Source organism: Aplidium turbinatum, chromosome 16 (genome assembly GCF_918807975.1).
Source record: "Aplidium turbinatum chromosome 16, kaAplTurb1.1, whole genome shotgun sequence".
Taxonomy (NCBI): Eukaryota; Metazoa; Chordata; class Ascidiacea; order Aplousobranchia; family Polyclinidae; genus Aplidium; species Aplidium turbinatum.
In genome coordinates this window covers 4312695-4340572 of record NC_137487.1, presented here as the reverse complement: position 1 = coordinate 4340572, position 27878 = coordinate 4312695, and the positions used below count along the sequence as shown (strand labels likewise).

General features: G+C 37.2%; 1 long non-coding RNA gene across 1 annotated transcript; it reads right to left on the bottom strand.

Moving 5' to 3' along the window:
- Positions 1 to 18003: 18003 nt before the first annotated feature.
- LOC145786001 (uncharacterized) lies at positions 18004 to 19588 on the bottom strand. The gene is made up of 3 exons (XR_014291239.1): positions 19481 to 19588; positions 19111 to 19304; positions 18004 to 18169 (listed from the first exon to the last, which is right to left on the bottom strand). It is a non-coding gene; the product is annotated as an uncharacterized LOC145786001 (long non-coding RNA).
- Positions 19589 to 27878: the final 8290 nt, after the last annotated feature.

Here is a 27878-nt window from a genome sequence, read left to right as displayed (position 1 = left end):
AACTTGGTCACCCAGGTCGTACATGGCCGAGAGGCATAAAGAAAGAAAGTACACAAACAAAGATGAAAAACAAAAGGTTCAAACCTAAGCAAATACCAAATCACCAGGTAACACCAAACAGGAATCAGAGAACAATAGCCAACAATGGCGTTTATGACAAATTAATTGTGTCTTTCAGCAGGTGATCAAAAACTGATTTAAATTTAACAATGTTCCAGTGCTGAAACATAAAAACAATATTAATAGGAGATTAAAACCCACATTTACTTACAGTGCTCTTTCCATGGCGGACAAAAACCAAACAACTAAATTTATCGAAATGTACTAGGCGTGCCTTGCGGAAGGCGGTAGAGAGCACCAACAAAACAAAAAGGGAGCAAAGGAAACTGGCCGCTACACTACTTACAAATCTAGTTTAATTTTGTGTTTGTTATCTCGTGCTCGTTTGGTGTGTTCTGATGGTCCGTTGTTTCAAGAAGAAATTAAGAAATAGAAAAACATGTTTTGTTTAGATAGATATCCTTCTCACTTTCGAAAAATGTGACACAAGATGGATTTCAAAACAATGCTCCTGCAAAAAAGGTTTCCGTTTGTAAAAAATAAACTTCTTTTTCGGATGTTTTGTTTAAAAAACCAGACTAACTATGTGTTGAAAACGTATGGCGCGTGCTAATTTCCTGCTTTCATTTTGTGGCGTGTGTAAAGTTTTTACCCCTTTACAAACACGTTTGAGTCGTTTTCTCTGAAATAATTTTGTGTTTAACTTTATGACAAAATTTGACTTGCTACGACTTATAAAGCTAGAAGCGCGATGTTCAGGGCAAACACAATTGTTCTGTTCATATTGTAAACTTTAATATCTCGTTTAATACGAAAAAAACAACTGCATGGGCAAGTTTAGATAAAAAAGGAACTTATTACAGATATTTGAAACGCTCTCAGTGAACTTGGTTTGATGACGTACAGTGGTTTACATATGAATATGAATGGCCCAGGCATCTGGAAGCATTCCTTAGAACAAAATGTTACTTATGAAACTTTGTAGCCTACCCCTTTTCTCGGTAAAAATATAACTAAAAAGAGTAATTCAAAAGTACCCAAGTCCAAAGCTTCCAAATTAAGTTCCCCAATTCCAAATTAAGTTCTCCAATTGACTTTGGCACGTTTTTTCGCGCTGAAAGTTTGCAACGTCGCTTAGATCAACGTAGGATCAAGGCTTGTCAAACTTTTTATTGTGCTACTTCATTTCAGAAAATTATTTTATATAGCCTACGACTCCTTGTTGGACAGTTTCTAATATAAACTACTCATTGCTGGCCGACTTTTTATTTATTTGACAACTTAAAATTACAATATGTGACGCACAGTTTGGGTAGCCCAGGCATAAGTGACTGTCAAAGCATTTTTTTCATTGCTAACTCTTATTGAGCAACATGTGACTATGGCACTTTGAAAACTGCACTCTTGAAATCAAATTGTACAAATTTTACATGCAAATCCGTACCATGACAAGAAAAGTTACCGTCTGTACAATACAAAACAGTTTTTTTTAATACTTTTATTTTAATGAACAAAATTATTAAAAATGGTAAAAGGTTATGGCGGGTAACATTTATGTTTACGTGACCATCACAAAGCAGGTGTGGGCTAAACCACTTGAAATACACCCCATTCGTATACTTTATTGTGGTGTGCATAATAGAGTTCGTACAGTGTTACAATCAAGCCAGACAAGAAGCTCCAAAGCTCCTTTTGTTGATTGAGTGGGAAATATAATGATAATTGTGAATACTTTGTAATACACTCTACACAACTATTAGTCGGTCTTACTTGTTTACTTTTACTTTGCGATAGCAAAAACCGGGTCAGTGAAAAAAACTTGTGTAATTGTTTTGAGAATACCTTGCACCTTGGTTGGTGCAGCACCTCCACCATTATGTCATATTAACCAGTCTATCAACAATTTTTGTATAATTATGGTCTTAACGTCGTCATTGGCTTGCAAACAAATCTTAAAAGCAAAGTAGGCTAACTGAGATAACTGAGATAAAGTTGTGCTGAAAAGAATTCAATATTCGAAATCGCGATACACAACAAGATAACTTGACATCAATTGGACTTGTACATTTTTCTTGAATTTATAATTATAAGGCAGTGCATCCTATGGATCCGTAATTGGGCCTCTCTCTTGCACCAGCTTGCTGGGCGTGCAGTTGTTCTATTGCGTTATATTGCCTTTTTCATTATTTTTGCATTTTAACTGAGATAAGTTTGCAAAAATGAAGAAAACTGACATGTTTTTTCTTAATTTCTGATCGAGGCACGTGACCGAGTGCCCTCTTTTAGATATGTCACTGAACAAGAAGTGTTTGAAACAATATCGAGATTTCTTCAGTTGAAATGTTAAACTCAAAAGGGAACCAAGGTAAGGTAAAATAATATAGTAATAAACCAAAACAGAAATTTAAAATAGGCCTACTTTCCATCTTGTTTGAATCAGCCACAAACGAACCAGTATATACAACTTGGCCATTGGCCAAGCACTTTATCCCCAAGAAAAGCAAGCTCATTTTGTACATCATGACATGAAATGTTCTGCGTTGTAGGATTCTCAAGCATTTCATTATTGTTTCGCAATCCACGAAAAAAATGGCACAGGAAATAATGGCACAGGAAACAATGGCACAGAAAATAATGGCACAAGAAAAAATGGCAAAAGAAATAATGGCACAGGAAACAATGGCACAGGAAATAATGGCACAAGTAAAAATGGCAAAAGAAATAATGGCACAGGAAACAATGGCACAGGAAATAATGGCACAAGAAAAAATGGCAAAAAAAATAATGGCACAGGAAACAATGGCACAGAAAATAATGGCACAAGAAAAAATGGCAAAAGAAATAATGGCACAGGAAACAATGGCACAGGAAGTAATGGCAAAAGAAAAAATGGCAAAAGAAATAATGGCACAGGAAACAATGGCACAGGAAATAATGGCACAAGAAAAAATGGCAAAAGAAATAATGGCACAGGAAACAATGGCACAGGAAATAATGGCACAAGAAAAAATGGCAAAAGAAATAATGGCACAGGAAACAATGGCACAGGAAATAATGGCACAAGAAATAATGGCACAGGAAACAATGGCTCAGGAAATAATGGCACAAATGCAAAGGAGGAAAAAGTGCTAGAATGACATTTCTTTCTTTGATGAATTCGGAAATCAAGGAGACATCGCATTGTTTTGTGACCCTAGTCAAATAAAGAAAAGGAATTAAGCACCAAGCAAACTAAATTGAAATAAAAACTCCTTTTTTTGTGTCTTATCACTTGAGGTGTGACCTACCTAACAGTAGAGATTAAGAACACACCTCATTGTTTGGTGACTGTAGTCTCCGAAACACCTCAGGAACTCGCATATTATTGTTTCCACTTAGACAGAGGCAATTTTAGTGAAATCGGTGAAGTCCAGTCTGAAGAACTTCTATATATAAGCCTGGGTAACAAACTCCAGCCAACATTATCATGGAAGTCATAGGCTACATAGCAACAAGGGAAGAGCGAAGATGTATTACCAAGGGCACATGGACACGCAGCAGGTCACCAGGGGTTCAACTATCAGGTGAAGATGTGTTTGCTGGACAACATGGTATAAATGAAGATGGGACAACATAGAGATAAGTGACCCCAAGACTGCTAACCCACACGACGACTGTCCTGGTAATGCTTCCGTCTGTTCTACTAAGGCACAAAATGAAGACGAAGGCGACATAGATTCAAGACAAACCCTCATCTATCTATGCTGACTAGATGCAGATAATCGATTTCCGCCAAGGCAAAGCTTCGTGGCCAAGATTCAATCAAGAGGACCCTCCGCAATTAGCGTTCCATTTTTTTTTCAGCAAAGCCAGCTTTTCTTCGTGAACTACGTGTCGAAGGTGAATGGATGCAATCATCAGAAGGTGATCCATTCCACTTCTACGACAACAGTCTTGACACTAACGACCGTCGTATAATCTTTGACCCAAATGCAGCACTTGAACATATATTGGTTGCAGCTGAAACTTTGGTGATGGATGGTAATTTTGCAATGGCATCACTAGGGTTTCTCCAGCTCTATGTCATCCGAGTTCCTCTGACTCAGGCATCTGTATCAACCGTCTTAGCTTTCCTCCAGACCAAGACCTAGGACATCTACGAAGAGCGTTTGTACGGAGTCATGGACCTTTGCCATAAGTTGGACCTCACCCTGGATCCATTGATTGCTATTGTGGACTTTAGGCAAGCGGCCATCCAAGCCATCGCATTATCTCTAGAACCAGAAGTGCAGACCCACGGTTGCTTTTACCATCTAACTCAAAGCATCTAAAGGCAGACCCAAAACTTTGGCGCTAACAACATTTACAAAAACAACGAAAAGCAAACAGTTCTGTTGTTAGATGGATCCTTTGGCCCTACTTTCAATAGATAGCGTCTCCGATAGCGTGGCCTATTTTCGCGACCAGTGTCCTCTGCTTTGCCGTTGCTGTGTTACTTTGATGCAACCTATGTCAGTAGGACCTTTCGCCCTGGCTGTCGACGTCATCAAGATGATGCCATGGTCAACTTGCGCCGTATAGCTACTTCCTTGTTAGCCTCTTGAGGTCTGGAATGTGCATCACTGTCAACGGCTGCCCCAGAACCAACAACCAGTGTGAGGGGTGGAAAAAATGTTTCCATCTTGTTGGCCACCGCCACCTTTTCATCTGGAAGTGTACTAAGGCACTTAGGCAGGAAGAAGCTACAGTCACTGCCACACTGGCACAAGATGCTGTAGGCTAACCTCCTAGGAAGAAACGAAAGAGGGTCTACATTAAACAACAACGCCTGAAGAATCTCTGTGAAGACTTCAACGCGGGACGCAAGAAAATTGCACAGTTCTTGTGTGGTGCCTGTAACAATATACGCTTTGGTGATGCCTAAGTGTAAATTATGTGAACAGTTGGCCATTCTGGATGAACATGTGAACAGTTATTAAATATATGTCCAACATCCCATTTTGTATTGCTAAGCAATGTTTACATGGCATAATAATAGTTTTTGAATAAAAGTCTCAAAACAATGTGTTTTTCATCAAGTTGAGCATTTTTTGTTTTAATTTAGTTTGCTTGCGGCTTAATTCGTTTTGTTTATTTGACTAGGGTCACAAAACAATGAGGTGTCTCCTTGATCATAAAATCCAGCAAAGAAGGAAATGTCATTGTGGCACTTTTTCTTGTGACATTATTTTCTGTGCCAATATTTTCTGCCCCATTTTTTCTAAAATCTTGTTTCGTGTGTATCACACTAACAATTGCTACGTTTTTGAGCTGCATCAAAAATGAATTTGTTTTAACCCATTAGTGCCCGCGCGTCCCTACAAGGACGTAAAAATTGGGTATTTTAGATTCCGAATTGCTTTCTTCAGATTGCTGGTATTAACTTCTTTTTTTTTTCTCTGGTGAGAATAGCATTATTGCTATAGAAACAGCGCAAGAGTATTTTCTTAAATAAGTTTTAGCGTTCACTATACAACGTTCAAGGTGGACCTTTTGTGAGATATAGAGCCAGCACATGGTACACGAACTGTGACCTACAAATCGAGGTATGTAAAATTATTTTTTTATCAACTTTGTGTTTTGATAAATCTATTAATATGTATAGCTATGTGCCCAAAGTGAAATATTTTATTTTTTTCCTATAATTTTTTCAGAATATACGTTACAAGTTAGGTGAGTCCTTGTAGGGACGCTTGGGCACTGGCACGAACGCTTTTTGGCCAAACTGTAGACATATGGGCAAGTTTGCTTAATGCTATAGGATTTCGTATGTTTTCATGTTTGGTGGAAAAACGAACGTTATAGGCAACGTGCTGATATTCAATTTCCAAAACCGTGCGTTTTAGTTGGGTTAGTAGGTTAGGTCATCATTTTCGTGTGCAGACGGTGGTGCTTTAGAATCTAGGCGCTTTCACTGTTTTTGTACTGTAAATTGAGGTCTTACTGTAAATCTTCATGTATCTTTAATTTATCTTTATCTTTAAAAGAAGTTCATGTATAATCAAAATTTTGCATTCTTTACAGGAAAATTCATTTCACTGTTCCCGAACTTCTTGAAGAAGCTCCACCCAAAGAGCCCACATATTATAAAGATATTATAAATATAAATTATAAATTTTTCTCCTGGGGAATCCAGCAACGTGAGCGATGAGGACGGTTATAGGCGAATTCTTCGTAAACAATTCTTCGTAAAGCAATTCTTCGTAAGCAATTCTTCGTAAAACAATTGTTCGTAAACAGTTGTTGGTGAAATGAAATCCGTAAAAGAATTTTTCGTAAAGCATTTCTTCGTATACATCAAATCTCCATTGCATGCACGAATAAATGCTTTGGGAAGGATTGTTTTACAAAGAATTACCTTTACGAAGAATTGTTTTACGAAAAATTGCTTACGAAGAATTGAATACATGAATTCAATAAGGGCCCAATTACCAGAAATGTGATTTTGAGATAAACGCGTTTTATTTTTTACTGCCATTTATCTTAGTGCTGGAACTTCAATATTGGTTATATGTTTAGATATACTGATAAGTAGTAATAAGCATGAAAATTTCATCAGGGGTAGGTTCCGCTACGAAATTGTGGGGAAGTTAATTCACCAAAATTGGGCCCTTTTACAAATCAACAAGATTGTATGTGCTACCAACTCTTTTTTGACTATTTTATTAATAAGAAAATGGGCACAGAATATAATAAGATTGATTCAACTACACCAGGGGTTCTTAACCTTTTTTCTTTCATTACCCACTTCCGCTACTTAATAAACCTATATTCCCCACATACTTTTAAAACTGACTGAAAAATCAAAATGAATCCTAGTAACCTGTGTGACATATCTGTCATAGCACAATGGTATTTAACAAAAAGAACAATTTCAATGAGAAGAATAACATTAAAGATTGTCCATTAATGTCAATGCGATTTTTGTTTTTGCTTTTCAGTGACGATCGAGTCAATGTCAGGCTCTATTTTTGAGATTGCACAACGCAAATCTGATTCCAGATGAATTGTAAAACAATGCACTAGGACTCGGTGTTTGTTAAAAAATATTACTTTTGTGACTAACTAATCAGATTTACATCCTTGGATATTCGAGTAAAACTTAAAACAATTTCCCACTTCCAGACCAGAAAGAATTTCCCACTGCATGGATATTCAGTAATTTCCCACTGGTGGGAAATTTCCCACCGTTTAAGAACCACTGCACTGGAGTACACATAGAACAACAAACCCAACTTCAAATTACCCACTTGAAATCCTCAAATTCCCCACTAGTGGGTAATTACCCACAGGTTAAGAACCCCTGAACTACACAGAGAAAGGCAAAACTATCATGCAGCAATGTTTACAACATTTCAAAGTCATGGTCACTCTTCATAATTGGACTTTTCTTCAGGTTCACCGTGAGGCATGTGCGTATTCAAGGTCTTCATGTATTCTCTTCCCTCTTCTCCCAGATATCGTGCCAGTGACTGCACATCTTTTACTTTCTTAGGATTAACTGAACATGGACCACTGTGTAGGGGTTCAGTGGGGTATTCCACCCGGGTGAATGCTGGCTTTAAAAGGCGAAACTTTTGTTCGATCGTTCCATTCATATCTGTAGAGGTTACGATTTGTAGCTTGTTAGGAGCATCATAGTTAAAAACTTTGTACTGTGTTATTTTCCAGTCCTTCACGTTGGTTTTGTAGCATTAACGAAGTGCAGCTTTAAAATCTTTCATTTGATTTCCTTTCATGACTGTTAGCTGGAAACGCTCGCGTATCATTTCGTTCCATCCGGAGTACAACTCCACATGATCTCGTCTTCTCTGCATCCTCTCGATAATGCCAAACTGTCGGTCACATGGTTGGTAACTGTGACCGCGCATGGGCAGACGGTGTGTTACAGAGTCAAATCTGCTATTCAATACTAAAGTATGCAGGTATTGCACCATGGTATTGTTGTGGTTTTGGCCGCGACACCCATCGGTAAATACATGCAATTTGCGTGCATTTGCATCAAGGTGATTAGTGATGTAGTCGTGAAGGCAGCTCAAGACCTCATTTGCACCCCTTCTAGCCTCTGTTTCAGGCCAGGTATATATTCGACTTTTACCAGTTTTTGCCAAATGTATACCAAAAACAAATAACGACAGTTGCCGGCTATAAAACACATCTCCTGTTGCAATGTGTGGATATGGCATATTTTGCTTAAAACCAAAACACAGACACTCTGTGTCCTCTTGGTCTTTCACCAGTGCAGTTTTTCTTTCAGTGCCGTAAAGAATTCTTTGGCTTTTCGCTTGTGTATATCAAGTTTGACTTTCAGTGCTCTCTAAGCGGCAGCGTTTGATTCAAGCTTTATGTTTGCTTCATGCTCAGCACACACTGTGCATACATCTGTCTTTGGTCTCCCAAAGCCATAGTTGAAATTTAGTTTGTAGTACTCATAATAGTACTGATACTTCACTTCACAGTCTAGCTTTTGTGGGTCTTTACCATCTTTGTACTCAGCATAATGTTGTGGATAATGTTTCTCGAGAAACAAAGTATACATCTTAAGGACATTGAGGTCAGACCCAAGATAGCACCTTTTGTTCCCGTGACCACCATAGTGAGACACCCGGTAGGGGAAGCTGCAAATATGAGTATCAATTTTCAGCTTGATATCATCACTTTTAGTAATCTGTTTGCCATTCTTCCCTCTTTTGTCCTTTGGTGTGGTTCCTTGGTATCCAAGATTTTGTGGCATCAGTTAGCATATTAATGCATCTTCTTTTGCATCTAATAAAAGAATAACAAACACTTTAGCCTATCAGTGCCAACAAATAGTAGCCTACTGTAGTGACAGTTAAAGATACCGGTACTTAATAGCTGCATGAAGGGCTATACCATGATACATAAGCACAACTAGAAACAAAAAATATTGCTGAAACTGATTACCAGTACTGAAAGGAAAGACCAAATTAAACCCATAAGCATGGACTTCTAAATAGTAGCATCTGGACTGGAAACTTACAGTTGGCCAACAGTGGGCCAACAGGGTTAGTTACTTGGCTGTTGGCCAACTGTTGTACCAACTGTTTGGCCTACTGTTGCCCACTGAGTTTTCAGTCCAGATGCTACTATTTAGAAGTCCATGACATAGGCCTACGTAATTTACTGTAATGTTAAGTAAGCTATAGGCTAGGCCTAGCCTAAAACTAAAAACTCAACCATAAAAAATAAGTTGTTCTTTGCTACAGAAATTAAGTTATTATACCTGCAGTTGTTTCCAGTTTTTCTAGCATCGATCTTCTTTCCTCTGCTATTGGTGGAACTTTTCCCTTCAGCCCTCATTTTTTTAGCAGCCCCATTCTTTTTCTTCCTCTTACTTCACTAGCTTCTTCACAAGTTGCATCAGTAACTGTTGGTTCAGACATCTTTATGGGAATTAACCTTTTTATTCAGAGATAAACTGAAGGCTACTGTATAACAACAAGGCTGATGCTGTGGGCTACTCAACCAGTACCGGTACCACAGACCAGTAGACTGTATGACAAACTAAACTAGTGCTGCCAATTCTAATATTACTAATCTTTATTCAAAGGAAAGTAATCTAAAAATGCAAAAATAATGTTTAATACATAAATAGTAAGCTGTTGCTGTATTTAGCTACAGCTGTAAAAGTCCCACGAGCAAAGTCCGGCAGACTACACAAAGCCAACATTGTTTTCGCTTTAGCTGACTGAATGCAACAAGGGCCCAATTCCACCAGTTGGGCCCTTGTTGCATTCAGTAGAAATATTGACCGAGCATTTTTCACGTTTTGGTTATAGTAAATCAGCTGTTTTTGCACGCATCATGTAGAGGACACCAAGAAGAGGAGAAAAACACAAAAAAGTGAAAATTGGCAAAATGTGGAATTGGGCCCTTTTTGAATTCACGTATTCAATTGCTTTACGAAGAACTGTTTACGAAGAAAACGTCGGACACCGATGAGGACAGTGCAAATGAAGATGAGGGTGTCAAAAACGTTAAAAATATCGGAAAAGGAATCCTGAACCAGAAAGGCAAATTAATGATTCATCACAATGAAGACACTCAGGATATGGATTTTGTTGAAGGAGAGGCCTACATTTGATAACGATGAGACAGACCCGCTACCGGGACCATCCAAAGCCAACCCATTGCGTTGGAACCCAAGAAGAATCGTAAAGAAAGTGGGTCAACACCCAAAGCGTTAAATGACTTGAAAGAACTATCGTGCAACAAGCTTGCCAAGAGAAAGTTTACATAATCACCCAAATGTACTGGAGAAGTCACATTTGTAACTAAAAAAGGAAGGGTCGTCAACAAAACATTGTGTTTCCTAGCTCATCATCAAGTGAAGAAGAGTTCACAGAAGAAAAGATACCATTTATACGCATCAGAAACAAAGATAGGATATAGTCTACCGCCAAAAATCAACTGGGAAAAAATCCTCCTTTTCCTGAAGCTGAGAAATTCAGCCATGATTATTTATCCATTGATCCTGATAATGTGAAAGCGCTGTATGATGTTATAAAACTCTTCATCTTTAATGATTTTGTAAACAAAGTAGTGAGATAGACCCAGAGGTATGCAGCACAACAAAACAAATTGGCCTTCCAGTCAAGGTGGATAATTCTTTAATAAGAGCATACAATAATGTTTATGACAGGATACATCACTCCTTCCACACGCAGGATGTATTGGGAAAGGAGAAAAGATACAAGCAATGTGGTGGTAAGAAGAGCCATGTCAAAGAGTCTTTCTGATGAGGTAATGCGCTATACCCATTTCGCCAACTCAAGCCACCCCAAAGACGACCCATTTTGGAAAGTTGCCCTTCTTTTTGAGACTTTGAATGAGACAGCAGCCAAATTTATTGAAAAAACTGAGTACGTAGCTGTAGACGAATCAATGACCAGTTATTTTGGTCCCCACCCTCTCAAGCAATTTATAAAGAGCAAACCAACAAAATTTGGGTATAAAATTTGGTCTATGTGCACCACCACTGGAAAGCTAATCCACTGTGTCCCTTACGCTGGATCAAAACAAACATCTTCAAAAATGGATTGAGTCAGGAGCCAGACGTTGTTTATGGCCTTGTAGAATATGCTCGATTTCTGGATCGAGAGGTTGTGTGCGACAATCTTTTCAAGAGCCTGGATTTGATAGATCATTTGTCTTAGAAAGGGATACGTGTTTTGGGGACAATGAAGCAAAATTGAATGAACAATCTATCTTTACCATTAAAGAAAGAGACCAATGATATGAGAGAGGGGAGATATAAAGCAACTTTACCTTGGAGAAGATCAAACCATTGTGTGTGGAAAGATTTTAGACCAGTATACGCTGCATCTAACTTTGTGGACAACGAACCTTTGGGAAAATGTGCTAAGTGAGTAAATATTATCAAAGCTTGGAGGTTTTATAGAACAATTGGGACAATCACAGAAGAGAAAGATATGGAAAAGATTAGCCTCCGTGAATTTATCTGATCATGTGTAGAAATGACAATTATGATCAATGGAAACAACACATTTTCTTGCTTACCATCGACGCATGCACTTGCCAACCCTGAAAAGATCAGAAGGGATCAGGGCAATCACCTGATCATCAAGACGAACAAAAAAGGTGTCTGCAAACACTGTCACAAACCAAGTCATACAGATGCCATCGGTGTGATGGTGGACTGCACCCAGATTGCTTCGAAATGTATTATAACTGAAAGGAGTTTGTAATATTATCTGTTTAGATCGAGTTTCGTTTGTTCGTTTCTCAATAAATCTAATAGAAAAACGATGCATTTTTATTAGAAATTCATTTTTAACGTCATTGAGCAGTAGTGTTGCTTTTTACAACTTTAAAAATTTCTATTACCGAAAATATTAATTTCGTTTATTTTACATCAAATATTCGTATGAATGCCCAAGCGTCCATACAGGGACGTACCATTTTCTGCATTCCTGGTGCAGATATCAGAAAAATTTCTTTTGAATATTCATATTCAACCTATATGGACCTTACATAAAAAAAATTGTAAAAATATTCCGACTAGAACGATGACCGGGCACTAATGGGTTAAAACTTTAAAACTGGTTATGTTGAAGTTAAAGCAAACTGTGCCAAAAGTGGTGAAACCTATGTCCCAGAGTTTCACAAACTGGACGCCCCAGCGCACTGGTGCATCGCAACGTTTCGAGAAGGCTGCCATGTAAATGTGCGAAAATTGTTGCGTTTATATTTCATTGGCATCATAGAGACCTATATACACAAGCCTTAACAACGTGCAAACTGTAATGTAATGCCTGGATGCAGATGTGGTTTTGATTTTTAACATTTAGTTTTGGAGGTTTAATTTGAAAGATGCCAGAAAATTAGTGTCAGAATTTATTTATCACAAGTAACAGCGCTTCAAATTCAATTCACTAACTAGAAGTTTGAGGTGTGGTCATTTGTGTTTTGATTGTAATATTGTGATGTCACATTTTGTGTTTGTTATTTTATGAACAGTGAAGTAAAAGAACAATGATTTTGTGTTGACTTAGCAGCAGGGGCGTAGGCTGCACAATTTTGAGGAGAGGGGCAAATAAGTACTTTTGCACATGCGAGTAAGCCCGGCAACGAGTCACCGAAGGCGGAAAACTTACAAGAGGGTCTGGGGGGCCTTTCACAAAAATTTGAAAAAAAAAAAACAACTTGCAGCAACTTCCCATTTTGACCCCTGACATCGCCCTTGCTAAACAGACAACACATCAAAGCATTTGAGTCGTAGTCCCGTTTCTGTGGACACATTTTTTTTTCAATTTCGCACAACGCTCCAAGAACTACTTGACAACTTCGTTTATTCGTTTGTCATGATCTAAAATTTGTGGATCTCTGGCTTAAAGTATTCAACAGATTTAGAAATTTTAATCGCAGCTGCTGATTTTACTCTTTTGTGCGTCGTCACAGACAATTTTTCGGCCATCACTGTATCACAATTATCAAACATGGCATTTTCTCTCAAGCTGGATTCAAACAAATTTGCTGGGTTGATGATGAAAATAGAAGATTCTTTGTTGAAGGAAGCTGAACTTAAAACAAAATGATAAAAGAATATTTTAAGATTAAATGGCGGGTAAAACCCTTCCTCCCTAGCCTACGTCACAGTCAGGATATCGCTTGAATAATTAATTTGACCACACTCAGGTGCCTAAAACAGAGACTGCGCTGTTCACACTTCAACAAAACGTTTTGAAATATCTAACTAATGTTACCTGAGAACGTATTGAAAGCTGTTGAAACAAATTTACCGCTTTGTTTAAAAAATTAAAAATAAGAAAACAACTACATGTAGCCATATCTTTTCTAAACACACATAGTGAATGACATAATTTTATTTTCTGAAAACACAAATTGCAGAATGTTTGAAATCTATGTAAAAAAATGCTTCAAGTAGTTTCATCAGCATTTCCGTATCGTTATTCGTAGAGTCCGATGATGACTTGCATTAAATTTGTTCAATAAGATTTTTCCATTGTCATTCCAATTTTCTAAAAAAAGAAAAAAAATCATATATTGCCGTAATTCTAAAACTAAATTATGTTTCTTCATATAGATCAGTTATCTATACCCGGACTTGCTGTGTAGGTGTAGCTGAGGAATTTTCCAGACAGCAACTGTCCAAAAGGTACCATTAAAAAATCATAAAAAGGGATTTTTTAATGGTACCTTTTGGAAAGTTGCTGCCTGGTACAACGTTTGGCGGCATCTGGCGGATGAAATAATTTACAGACCAGAGCAATTCGATAAATCTCTGCTGTAGAGTTTGCAGTAATAGTTCAAAGCATCTACAAGTATGTGAAGGTGCTTGTGGGATAAATTTTTTAAAGAAGTAATTTTGGTGTGATGTTGAGCATTTCAAGGGTCGATCCTTTTAATTTAAGTGAATATCAACTTAAACTTGTTCCCTTTCATATATTTTGTTGAAGTGAATGACCGGTGTTACATCATTGTGACGTAGTTACTATCCATGCTCTCGTGACAATTGAAAACCATTTTTAAGGCATCTCATCATTTTATCAAATTTCATTAAGTTTATTGCTTTCAAAGTATTCTGGACAATAATGCACTCGCTGCGCTGACACAGCTTGGATTCTTTGCAAACGCTTAGATTTTTCGAGCAACGCGAACATGCGATGGATGCACGAAAGTCGATACAATCAAGTGTTTCACATGATTTTCTAACAAAAGTTTTCAAAAATTACATTTTATCATTTTGGTGCTTTAGAAACAGATTGTAAGATGTTGCTTTTTAAAAGCGTCAGTCAGAATGTTGGTATTAATCTTCAAAAGTTGATAGATTGCAACAAGCCTGGGCGCATCTTAAGATGCCTTTTATTCATTCATTAACAAGTTGAACAGATGCATATGAAAAACAATTCTTTCACAGTTTTCCAAACTTACCAAAATAATTTGTTAGTTAATAAGCCCCATCAGCGTCAGTGTTACATTGGAAATTGGGCATTCTCGTCACCCAAATCTCCTGCTTCATCTCCTCGGCGGCGATTTAGTATGCATTTCCAAATACATCTGGCTCGTCGTCTGAAGCATCTTCTGGTTGGGTCACGGCATCGGCATGCTTGCCAACAAGGCCACCTGAACAAATAAGAGTTTAGCTCAAGCAATGTCACCAAACGACCAATTTTTTTAAAATAATTTCAATTTAAATGCTACCAACCTCATTTTATAGATTGTTAATTAGGCAATGCGGCGTTTTAACAAATTAAAAATTATTAATCACATTAATTTTAATCAAATGTTACAAGCCTTCTTAATGCATCAGCAGACACAAGTAGCAGGCCAAAGAGCAAAGCGAATACAACCAACTTATTCATTGTTGATAGTTTGTTTTGTTTTGTTTTTGTTTGTTTTATTATCTTTATCTTGCATTGCGGGAAAGCGGACTTGAGCGCTATGCATCGGTGTACGCCTTCCGACGTACACCTGACCCACGCTGCAGCCGACGGCAATGTCTGTTTCCGGTTGTCTACTCTATTTATGACTTAAATTTGGTACTACCCATTACTCGAAATCGATCACTGGGTAGAGGCAATTATCGTAAAGTTTTTTGCCCAGAGAAACAACAGCAAGTGCAGGTGGCTGAAGTCGAACATGCAGGCTCTCGACTGCGAGCCCAACGCGCTAACCACTCGGCCACTCCTGCCGACGTGCGTCGTTTTGTGTTTAACTTTATGACAATAGTATGCATTGCCAATAGTATTGCCATTGACAATAGTATGCACTTGCCACGAGTTATATAGTTACAAGCGGGATGTTTGGGGCAAAACCAATCTTCCTGTTCCTATCATCATCTCAGAAGCTAAACAACAACTGCGCGGACAATTGTTGATAGTTCTGGAGGAAATATTACAGATTGAACATAAACAATTTATCTGAAAGATGGTATTAACACATTTTGACATATGTGAAATTTAGTCTACAGCCCATACATGTTAGCCTTAAAATCTTTATTCAATTGAAAAACATACTGAGAGTTTTAGTATGCACCTTGGCTTGCTAATGTCCATGCGTTCACATAGCTTGAAACCATGTAGATTGTACTGTTAACGGCCGCTGGGTTGCAATTGAGATTGTTTTTCCTTTTCTACAGCAGTAAGAGTTCAACTGACTGGTATAAGCAGCTTTTGATAGTAAAAGATGAAAGTGGTCCCATACTTGATTCAAGTGTTGGGTATGAGAAAATAAGGTTCTCATTGTACTAAGCCTTCGGCACTAAGGAGAGTAGAGTGGCCAGTTCCTTTCTCTCGGCCGCGTTTTATGCAGCAATTATGCCCACCCAATTTATTACACACTGGGTAGAGGTTAGCGTTGTTTTCAACAACCAGCTGAAGCAGGGATTCGAACCAGGATTACATAATTGGAAAGCCAATGCGCCATCCCACCGTTTGATAGTATGTGGCATAAATTAATGATGCAGTCCGTGGTAGATCCGGTGGGGGGCAATCAGGCGGTCGCTCTCTCGGTATATTTGCAAGGTTGGATTATATAGGCTTAAATTCGCTCATTTCGATTTGGTTGAAATATATAGCCTAGTAATATTTCTATTTGAATAGATTCTATTTTGAAATATATTCTATTTGAATAAGACCTTCTGATGATCCGTTAAAGGTGAAACAGGATGTTAAGGGTTCAGATAGTAATAACTATATTTGATTTAATTCGCTCTGCTTTGCTTTTTTGCTTAGCATTGAGCACTTTTTGTAGTATTAATAGTTTTTATTGTTTTTAGCCCATGAATATTAATTTGACTTAAAAAAACTCTGCTAAGAGTTACCGAATGCATTTTTTTGTTTCGGTAAAGGTTAATCATAACAAGGTTAATCTCAACACATTTCCTCAGTTAGCAAAAAAGCTTCAGAAAACCTTTTTCTTTTTGCGACGACCTACATATGTGAAACTGGGTACTCAATTAACTCTTGCAAGCATCAAAACTAAGTCGGGGAATTGTTTGGATCCAAGAGATGATATGCGTGTGTCTATCTCAAACAAAGAACCTCGTTTCAACATGTTCATTGACGAAAAGCAGCAACAAAAAGCCATTAGTAAATTGACTGATTGTTGGTGTGCTGTAAATATTGTTGAATTTACAAGACTGCTCTTAATCCATATACATTCAACACGTAAATTACAAATACGTACACTGAGTTTAATTCCTTTTATTATTCCAATTTTATTGACTTCCGTCGGCCATTGTAGACAGGCGTACGAGTTGAACTGGTTTTGATTTTTAACATTTAGTTTTGGAAGTTTAATTTGAAAGATGCCAGAAAATTAGTGTCAGAAATTATTTATCATCAGCAAAAGCGCTTCAAATTCAATTCACTAACTACAAATTTAAAGTGTGTGGTCATTTGTGTTTTGATTGTAATATTACGATGTGACATTTTGTGTTTGTATTTTTATGAACAGTGAAGAAAAAGAATTATGATTTTGTGGTGACTAAGCAGCACCTGCTGCTGCAGCAATAGCGTATCCAGCACAATTTTGGAGAGAAGGGGCAAATAAGCGATTTTGCGCATGCGAGTAAGCCCGGCAACGAGTCACCGAAGGTGGAACACTTACAAGGGGGTCTGGGGGACCTTTGCCAGAAATTTGAAAAAAAAACAACATTAAAATTGGCATTCTGCAGATACTTTCAGCCTCAATCAATAACAAAACTTTGTCAAAAAATGCTGTAACAGAGTGTGAAAGTTTTATTTAAAATATTTTGGAGAGCAACAACTTCCCATTTTGACCTCGCCCTTGCTAAGCAGACAGCACATCAAAGCATTTGAGTCGTAGTCCCGTTTCTGTGGACACTTTTTTATTTTTTTTATTTTCAATTTCGCGCAACGCTCTAAGAAGAGAACTACTTGATAACTTCGTTTATTCGTTTGTCTTGACGCAAAGTTTGTGGATCTCTGGCTTAAAGTATTCAACAGATTTAGAAATTTTAATCGCAGCTGCGGATTTTACTCTTTTGTGCGTCGTCACAGACAATTTTGTGGCCATCACTGTTATCACAATCATCAAACATGGATTTTCTCTCAGCTGGATTCAAACAAATTCGCTGGGTTGATGATGAAAATAGAAGATTCCTTGTTGAAGGAAGCCGCACTTAAAACAAAATGATAGAAGAATATTTTAAGATTAATGGCGGCTAAAGCTCTTCCTCCCTAGCCTACGTCACAGTCAGGAATAATTAATTTGACCACACTCAGGTGACTAAAACAGAGGCTGCGTTGTTCACAATTCAACAAAACGTTTTGAAATATCTAACTAATGTTACCTGAGAACTTATTGCAAGCTGTTAAAACATATTTACCGGTTTGTTTAAATAATTAAAAATAAGAAAACAACTGCATGTAGCCATAACTTTTCTAGACACACATAGTGAATGACATAATTTTATTTTCTGAAAACACAAATTGCAGAACGTTTGAAATCTATGTAAAAGAAATGCTTCAAGCAGCTTCATCAGCATTTCCGTATCGTAGAGTCCGATGATGACTTGCATTAAATTTGTCCAATAAGACTTTTCCATTGTCATTCCAATTTTCTGAAAAAAAAAAAGAAAAAAATCATCTATTGCCGTAATTCTAAAATTAAATTGTGTGTTTCTATATAGATCAGTTGTCAATACCCGGAATTGCTGTGTAGCTGAGGAATTTGCCAGGCAGCAACTTTCTGAAACGTGCCATTAAAAAATCCCTTTTGAATTTTGTTAATTACTAAAAAGTTCAAAGGGGATTTTTTAATGGTACTTTTTAGAAAGTTTCTGCCTGGTACGACTTTTGGTGGCATCTGGCGGATGAAATAATTTACAGACCAGAGCAGTTCGATAAATCTCAGCTGCAGAGTTTGCAGAAATAGTTCAAAGCATCTGCAAGTATGTGAAGGTGGTTGTGGGATGAATTTTTTAATGAAGTAATTTTCGTCTAATGTTGAGCATTCCAAAGTCTTTCTTTTTAATTTAAGAAGGTGAATATCAACTTAAACTTGTTTTCTTTCACATATTTTGTTGAAAATAATGACCGGTGTTACATCATTGTGTCGTAGTTACAATGAATTTGTTGTGACCATTGAACAACTATTTTAAGACATCACATCATTTTATCAACTTTCATCAAGTTTATTACTTGCAAAGTATTCAGGACAATAATGTACTCGCTGCGCTGACACAGCTTGGATGCTTTGCAAACGCTTAGACTTATCGAGCAACGCGAACATGCGATAGATACGAATGAAGTCGATAAAATCGAATGTTTCACATGATTTTGTAACAAAAGTGTTCAAAAATTACATTTTATCATTTTGGTACTGTAGTGACAGATTGTAAGATGTTGCTTTACAAAAACCCCAGTCAGAATGTTGGTATTAATCTTCAAAAGTTGACAGATTACAACAAGCATGGCCGCATCTTAAGATGCCTTTGATTTATTCATTAACAAGTTGAACAGATGCATATGAAAAACTATTTTTCACTATTTCTGATCTTACAAAATAATTTGTTGGATAATAATCCCCATCAGCGTCATTATACTATTGGCCATTGGGCATCCTCTTGCAACCAATTTCCTGGTGCATCACCTCGGCGGCGATTTAGTATGCATTTCCGAATGCATCTGGCTCGTCGTCTGATGCATCTTCTAGTTGGTATACGGCATGGTCGGCATAGTCTCGAACAAGGCCGCCTAAACAATAAGAGTTTGGCCCAGGCAATGCCATCAAGCACCCATTTCATAGAAATAGTTTTAATTTAAATTTTAATTGCTACAAACCTCATTATATACATTGTTAATTAGGCAATGCAGCGTTTTAACAAATTGAAAAATATTAAAGAAACTAATTTTAATCAAATGTTACAAACCTTCTTAATGCATCTGCAGACAGAAGTACCACGGCAAAGAGCAAAGCGAATACAACCAACTTATTCATTGTTGATAGTTTTGTATTTAACTTAATGACAATATTCGACTTGCCACGAGTTATATAGTGATAAGCGGGATGTTTGGGGCAGAACTAATTTTCCTGTTCCTGTCATGATCTCAGAAGCTAAACAACAACTGCACGGACAATTGTTGATAGTTCTGGAGGAAATATTACAGATTGCACATAAACAATTTATCTGAAAGATGGTATCAACACATTTTGACATGAGTGAATTTTAGGCTACAGCCCATATATATGTTAGCCTCAAAATCTTTATTTGATTGAAAAATACTGTATACTGAGAGCTATAGTATACATTTTTGTTTGATAATGTCCATACGTTCATGTTCATCTATAGCAGGGCTACTCAACTAATGTTAGTAAAAGTGCATTTTGACAAGTTGAATATTTTTGCGGTCCGGTGAATATTTCATAATCAACCACGGAAATTAAACAACCAGTAGCCCACGAGCCGAAACACTTTTCAGGTAGTATGTAAGTAACGCGACTTGGATTTTTGTCTGACACAAACAAAGAAATAAAAAAGGAAAACATGTATTGTGTTTCTTTGTAGTGTAGCTGTGTGGATCGCACATCAGAGAAGACGGCAAAGCATTGGGGGTCTGGGGCCGAGCCCCCAGCTTCTTGGATAATCACAAAAAATTGCTTTTTCCTAATGGAAATCTGTTTAAAGAGGTCCTAAAATGTGGCAAAGAGGTTACTCTTCCAGAAGCCCGAGGTCCACCTTCAACACGCAGAAGGTCAGGATTCGGACCGCGGTCCGCCAGTTGAGTAGCCCTGGTCTATAGCAAGTTTTTTAAGAAATGCAAGGAAATTGTATTGATATCTTTTTGTGTGTTTTTTCATGTTTGCTCCACAAGGGTCTGAAACCATGTAGATTGTATTGTTAACGGCCGCTGGGTTGCTATAGAATGTCAGGAATCACATCCTTTTCTACATTGTTTACTCTTGGCACTTGCTGGTTTGACTGTTTTTCTTTTTCTATAACAGCAAGTGTTCAATTGACTGGTATAAGCGGTGTTTGTGCATGTGGCATAAATTAATGATACGATCCGTGGCAGATCAAAAGCGGGGTGGGGGAAAATCGGACGGTCGCTCCCTAAAACATAGACAAGTAGTTTTGTTTACGGTGCATCTGCATTCTGCAAGGTTGGATCATGGCCACCTAAAGATACGGCCTGATTTGTCACATTTTGCAGAAATTTCCAGGTTTTTCTAACTTTGGGCGAACGTTTAAATAAATTTTTCTAAAAATTAGATTTTTACGCTTTCTTTACTCTTCTCCCCAGATGACACAATAAGTTTTAACATCCTCATTCCTCACATGTTGAAAAACAAAGAAAATTTGATTTCGAAGATGTTAGTCAGACTGTTAATTTTTCAATAACAGTCTGATTTAGCGTTTATCAACTTACTTTTTCTCATTTGCTACTGCTTCCTCAAGCAAACAAAAATCTTTTATATCATAAGGAAACCGCAAAAAGTAAAAACATCTCAAAAAATGTCAGTCAAGCACTAGCAGTAGCTGTAATCAAAATCTGCAAAATGTGACAAATCAGGCCACATCTCCAGATGGCCATGGTTGGATTTATGTATGGATTTATTTATTTATGCTTACACATCATTAAATTTGGGATTCCACATCATTGTGGGCTTATACATCTCTAAAACTACTAGCTGGACCCGCCCCTGGGTGCGTTATTGACAAGCGCAGCCTTATGTGCGAAACACCAGTGTCTATCTTTGTCAATTCTTGCTATAATCAGCTGACCAAACACACACAGCTTCAAAGTGTAAAATTTCGCACAGATGCAATAAATCTTTCAAAAACTATGACACAAGATGGATTTTAAAGCAATGGCCGGACAAAGAAAGTTTCCGTCTATACAAAACAAACTTCCGTTACGGATGTTTTCGTTTCAAAGACGGACATTTTAAGTGGTAAAAACTTATTGTGCGTGCTAATTTCCTGTTTTCGTAACCATCACGACGTACCGTAAGTTTAAATTTCTTCACTTGCAATAGGCCATTGGCTTGCATTTTTATGGCGTGCATAATCTTAGCCTACATATTAAGAAGCAAGCAACTCTGACGTAATTATTGTGACAATAAAATTAGACCCGATGTGTATGCTTTAAGTGTAATAAGAGTGTAACTCCGAAAATCTATGGATTGCCCAAAATTCATAAAAACCACACCCCTCTTCGACCTATCGTTTCCTTTATCGGTTCGCCTACTTATAATTTATCGAAATTTTTAATTGATATTTTATCGCCATTGTTGAACCAAGAATACACTGTAAAAAATTCATCTGAGTTTGTACAATTAATCAAAAACACCTCTGTTGATTGCAATAATTGCTTTGTTTCTTTTGATGTTGTGAGCTTATTTACTTCCGTTCCTCTCAAAGAATGTTTGCAGATTATCTCTCTACTACTTTCGCAAGATAAGTCTTTACACGAACGCACTAAACTTTCTATCAATGACGTCACAGAAGCTTTGAAATTGTGTTTTGAGTCTACTGTATTTTGTTATAATAACGTTCTTTATCGTCAAATTTATGGTACGCCGATGGGTTCTTGCATTTCCCCGGTCGTGGCTAACATTTTCATGGAATACATTGAGCGCACTGCCATCACTTCATTCCATACACCACCGCAACTTTGGGTGAGATATGTAGATGACACTTTTTGCATTATAAAAAAGTCTGCGGTCAACCAATTTCATCAACATTTGAATAGCATATCTTCTTCAATTCAATTCACAACAGAACATGAAAAAAACAACTCCATATCATTTTTAGACGTCTCAGTTATTCGTCACAATGCCACAAACACGTTGACCACTACAATTTTCAAAAAACCCACACACACTGACAGATATTTAAATTTTAATTCACACCATCCCAAACATCAAAAACTTACTGTAGCTAAAACTTTGTATGACCGCATTGACACACATGTCGCAGATCCGCATGAACGTTCACGACAGAACAAAGCATTACACAATACTTTGCGCCTCAATGGATTTCCAAGAAAGCATGCTTGCCAACGACAACCTAAAAGTTTAGTACCCCCATCTACCCAGTATAAGTCTTTTGTTTCTTTACCTTATGTTAAGGGAGTTTCTGAAAAAATTCGGCGTATCTTAAATGAAATTGGTGTAAAAGTCGCTTTGAAACCTTTCTTGACAATAAGTAAATTTTTGCCATCTTTAAAAGACCCCTTGAATCAAAGCGAAATCTCAGGTTTAGTGTACCAAGTTTCTTGTGATGATTGCAATTTAATTTATGTTGGCCAAACCAAACGAGATCTCAAATCTCGCATTAATGAACACAAAAGAGCTTTCAAATATCAACGCCCTGAACATTCCGCTCCTTGCATGCATGCCATAACTTCAGATCATAAAATAACTTGGAGCAATTCTAAAATTCTAAAAGTTGAAAGTGATTATAAAAAGCGAATGTTTTCTGAAAGTTGGTTCATCAATCAAAAGCCTCATGTAATGAATCGCAATGATGGCATCTCTTTTCCCGCTATCTACAAAAAACTATTGTAAGTGCTGATTTGACGTTTTTTTAAATTGGTTTCATGCTGATTGTAAAACTGTGCAGTAGTGCGTACAAAACTCGATTCATGACTCATGCCGTTCACTCTCCTATCTTGTTGTTATTTAAGTTTCTTGTTGATCGCAATTAAGTCCCCCCTTTTTTCTAACTTATTTCAAACTTTGCGCGCGATAAGTTTTTGTCCAGAAGTTGAATTTTCATTTTGCATGTTTAGTTGTTTTCAGCAATATGTCCTGTGTTTTGCCATGCTAGACAGGTAGTCACTACCTGGTCTAGCCCCCTGAAGAAGTCAGTCGTGTCTGATTGACGAAACGTCGGAATAAAAAGCAGATTGTCACTGTATACATCTTGTGATAGTTTAGCTTAATTTGCACCAGTAGAACATCTCATATCATTTAATTTAATGCCTGGTGAACAGCCTCATTCAATTTTCAGACTGCTGTCTAGTTTGAAAACCACGGTAGGCTATAATACACAAATAAAGCACAACCAACCAATTTTTAAATGTTTTAATTTATCAATCATGTTGAAAACTCGGAAATTTCACGGACCCCCTGAAATCGCTTCGCGGACCCCTTGAGGTCCGCGGACCCCCAATTGAGAACCACTGCAATAAGTGATGACAACGCAATTTCGAAGTTTAAGATAAAATGTCGCACAGAAGCCATAAAACTTTCGAAAACTATGACACAAGATGGATTTCAAAACAATGCTCAGGCAAAAAAGGTTTTCGTCTGTACAAAACAAACTTCCGTTTCGGATGTTCTGTTTAAAAAAATGGCCTTACTATGTGGTAAAAACTTATGGCGCGTGCTGACAATTTCCTTTTTTTATTTTATGGCGTGTGAAAAGTTTCTTACGCAATTACAAACACATTTGAGTCGTTTTAAAACAACCTTGTGGGCTTTCAGCACACTTTGGTGAAATATTGTTTGAAATTCAACCTCGAAAAAATAGAAATTCACGAAAACAAAATTACGCATCATTTAATCAGATCGACATAAAGCAAACATTTCCTAAATGTTGCAACTGTAGCGTCTGCGGCTTTTCTTATGTTTCCTTGCTTCTTAGTGCCGTTGTGAAACCCGCGTTTGTTAGAAATTTGAAACGCTGGCTAGAATTTGGCCGTTTCCGAATTTGTATCACCTACTGGGGATTAATATTCATATACCTAGTTTTACGTCGTTGTAGCGTTGTGCGTCTGCCGCATGCTGCATTGCTTAGAGCACGTTTCTTGGCAGTCACGGTGTCAACTTAGTTGTGGTTGCAGTTTAATTTTTGCGTTCTGAATCATGATTTTGTTTCAGATCATCTCATTCTATTTGTAATCAAGTTACTTGATTAACTGATTGATTTTGACTCTATTTGATTACAAATAGAATGAGATGATTTTGACTGTATTTGACTGTAACGTTTTCAATGTGGAAGTTTGTTCTTTGAGCAATAAACTCATACTCGCAGAAAACCAAGATATCACTCCTCAGATCATCCCCACTACCATACTGGTACTAGGGATGTTATTGTAGCAGTTACAGCTAGCTATGGGTGGATGTTCCAGACAATCGACGTACGCTACACTAACCTTCTTGCTGTTCCACACAGCCAACTTATTATTCATTGTTGATATTTTTGTGTTTAACTTTATGACAAAATTTGACTTGCCACGAGTTATATAATTCGAAGCGTAATGTCCGGCGCATACACAATTGTTCTGTTTGTATCATGAACTCGTTTAATAGCAAAACAACAACTGAATGGGCAAGTGCTGATCAATAAAAAAAAAGACGTATTACAGCTATTTTAAATGCTCTTAATCAATAAACTTGGTTTTGCAGTGGTTTATATTAAATCCTCAGTAAATCCTCACATCAACCAAACCCACACAACTATGGTGATTTTTGTAAAGTTAATGAAAACTACTTCCTGTTGGCCAAGTTTTCATTTGTTCCACGACCTAAAATTAATGACTGTCAAAAGCATTTTTTTAAATGCTAACTCTTATTGAGCAACATGTGACCTAGGCACTTTTAAAACTGCACTTTTGAAATTAATCCACATCAATTTTACATGTCTCGGATTTTAAAACAAACAAAGTTTTAAATAGTAAAGTACTTCTGATGAGTCTTAAACCTCCGTTCTGGCTTTTTCATTATTAGGAGAATTGCAGATAATTTTTATTTTTAGGGATCATTTAAATTTTTTATTTTTATTTTTATTTAGATCATTTAAATTTTAAATATTTTTAGGGATCATTTAAATTTTATTAGGATCCATAGGGTGTCGCCAAACGAATAAAATCAGTCAATAAAACAAGAAGCTCTGGCAAATAAATAAAATTTCTTTGCAGAGGTTCAGTTGCCGTGAAGGTGGCTTCACCAGTATTTTTATTCCAATAGAATTTTTTTATATTAATTATTAAATTAAAGTAGAGATTTGTCGTGAAGTTTCGAATGAGATGATGGTTTTCGAATGAGATGATGTTTTGTTTGTTGAAACTACTTGCTGGGTCCGCCCTTGGGTGCGGTATTGACAAGCCCAGTCTCATGTCAATTCTTGCTATAATCAGCTGTTCAAAAACACACAGTTTCAAAGTTTAAGATAAAATGTCGCATAGATGCAATAAGTCTTTCGAAAAATATAACACAAGATGGATTTCAGAACATTGGCTGGACAAAAAAAGTTTGAAGGACGGGCGTTTTAAGTGGTAAAAAACCTTATAGCGCGTGCTAATTTTCTGTTTTCATAAACATCACGACGTAAGTTTAGATTCCTTCACTTAGGCCATTGGCTTGCTGTTTTTATGGCGTACATAATCTTAGCCTACATCTTAGCAAGCAAGCAATTCTGACGTAACTATTTTGACAATATAATTAGACCCGATGTGTATACTGATATTTTCACAAGCAAACAAAACAATGCTGCCAAAAAACTTAATGGTAATTTGGGAGAGACAAGGGAAGAGGCGTAGGAGTTACTGGTATTATACATTGTGAACCTGACAAGTGGATTTTTATAAAATATCACTTACTATGCACCATAGCTTTGTAAAATTAACGCTTTGATGTATTTTTTAACACAGTGAAATCATAGTTAGTTCTTTCAAGTTGCTTGGAACCTCTGATCAGAACATTGGTTCCTGTACCTGCATGGAATTTTTGCCAAAGTTTGTATGTGGTCCATTTATGAAGTAGTCGCTGCTTGTGTGATATGTTGTGTTATGCTGATGAATAGATGAGGCATTTGTGAATAAATCACAATACGTGGAGGGATACTGATTCGTACAAATCTTGTACATATCTATTTTCATTTCAATGTTGTAGCCTATATGTCCTTTAGTGTCAAGATTTCGTCTTGAAAAATAAAGAGTTAATATGAGCATTAAAACTTGTTTTCATAATTATTCTTGTAACATTTTTTTTGCAATTTTGAGAATGCCCGATTGCCCACAGTAGTCAAAATGACTAGGGCCTACTTGAAGATGTTAAAGTTCGCACATCTTTTTTGCTGTTATTTCCAGATCACTGTCCAGATGAGATTTTAATCAATCTGCGAACTTAATTGGATTTCGGATTAACACTTGGAAAATTTTTTTTTTTAAGGGCCATATGACCCAAATTTTCTTCGGTGCCCAATGTGGCCATTTTGACTACCTGCTAAGCTTTTGTGGCAGTATCCATTATCACCAGATTTTTCTTTTATATTTGGCAGCGCAGTTTTTCTGTTTATGTCCCAAAGTAGGCCTACTGGCTATTGCTTATTCAGTCATTCTGTAATTTCCTAACCAGCAGCAGTAGACAGTCTAGTGCAATACAGTTCTGTCGAGAAGCCGACGTTTTGGAAGAGACGAAGTTCTTGAATATTTATGTAATATTCCTGGTGACGTAAGCTATCTGATTGGGAAGACAGTGGGTTTGAATTTGACGACTCCGATATTCCTGAGCTACATTTAGATTCTACGTCCAAAATGGCGAATCCCAGCAAGGCTCATCATGGAGTTTCAATTCTGGCCATCGTCCACCTGTCCGCCAGCCTAAACGACGTCTGATTCAAAATCAACCTGAAACAACCGAAGCTCTTCAGGTGATAAATGATACTGATTCTGCAGTAAATGTAAGTAACAATGAAAAGGAAATAGATCAGAATATTGAGTTCGCATCTGGCATTTCACAAAGTGAATTTCCTTTTCCAGATATTAATAATGCTGCTGAGAATAGAGGCATAGTACTGACAGCTCCAGATGGAACGGAGTGGAATCAAACAACTCTTGGTGATTAATCAGGAGGAAGGCGTTCTCATCAGAAAGTATTGAGAGAAGCTTCTTGGCCTACACCTTATGCAAAAAGAAATGTCTTTGCCGGCAGCCCTGCAAGTGCTTGGCTTCTTCTTATCAATAACTTTACTCGCAAACACATTACCAAATGCACCGTTGCAGAAGCGCATCACCATTTACACAGCTAGATGTTTGCTCTTACTGTTGAAGAATTGGAAGCTTTCATCGCTGTCGTGTATGCGCGAAGAGTTGCAGGAAAAAGTGATCTACTTTTGCATGATCTTTGGACTGAAAAATGGAGTGTGCCAATTATGAAACTAATTAAACTAAAATTATTGACTTTTCTGTCTATTTAGTATTCTGTGCCAATGGCCTATATTTTTATGTGTTTCGTTCTTTAATAGAAAACCGCTATTTCTCCGGACGATGGGTCTGCTGCTGTTGGACAATGAAGAGAAAGACGCGCGTTGACACAAA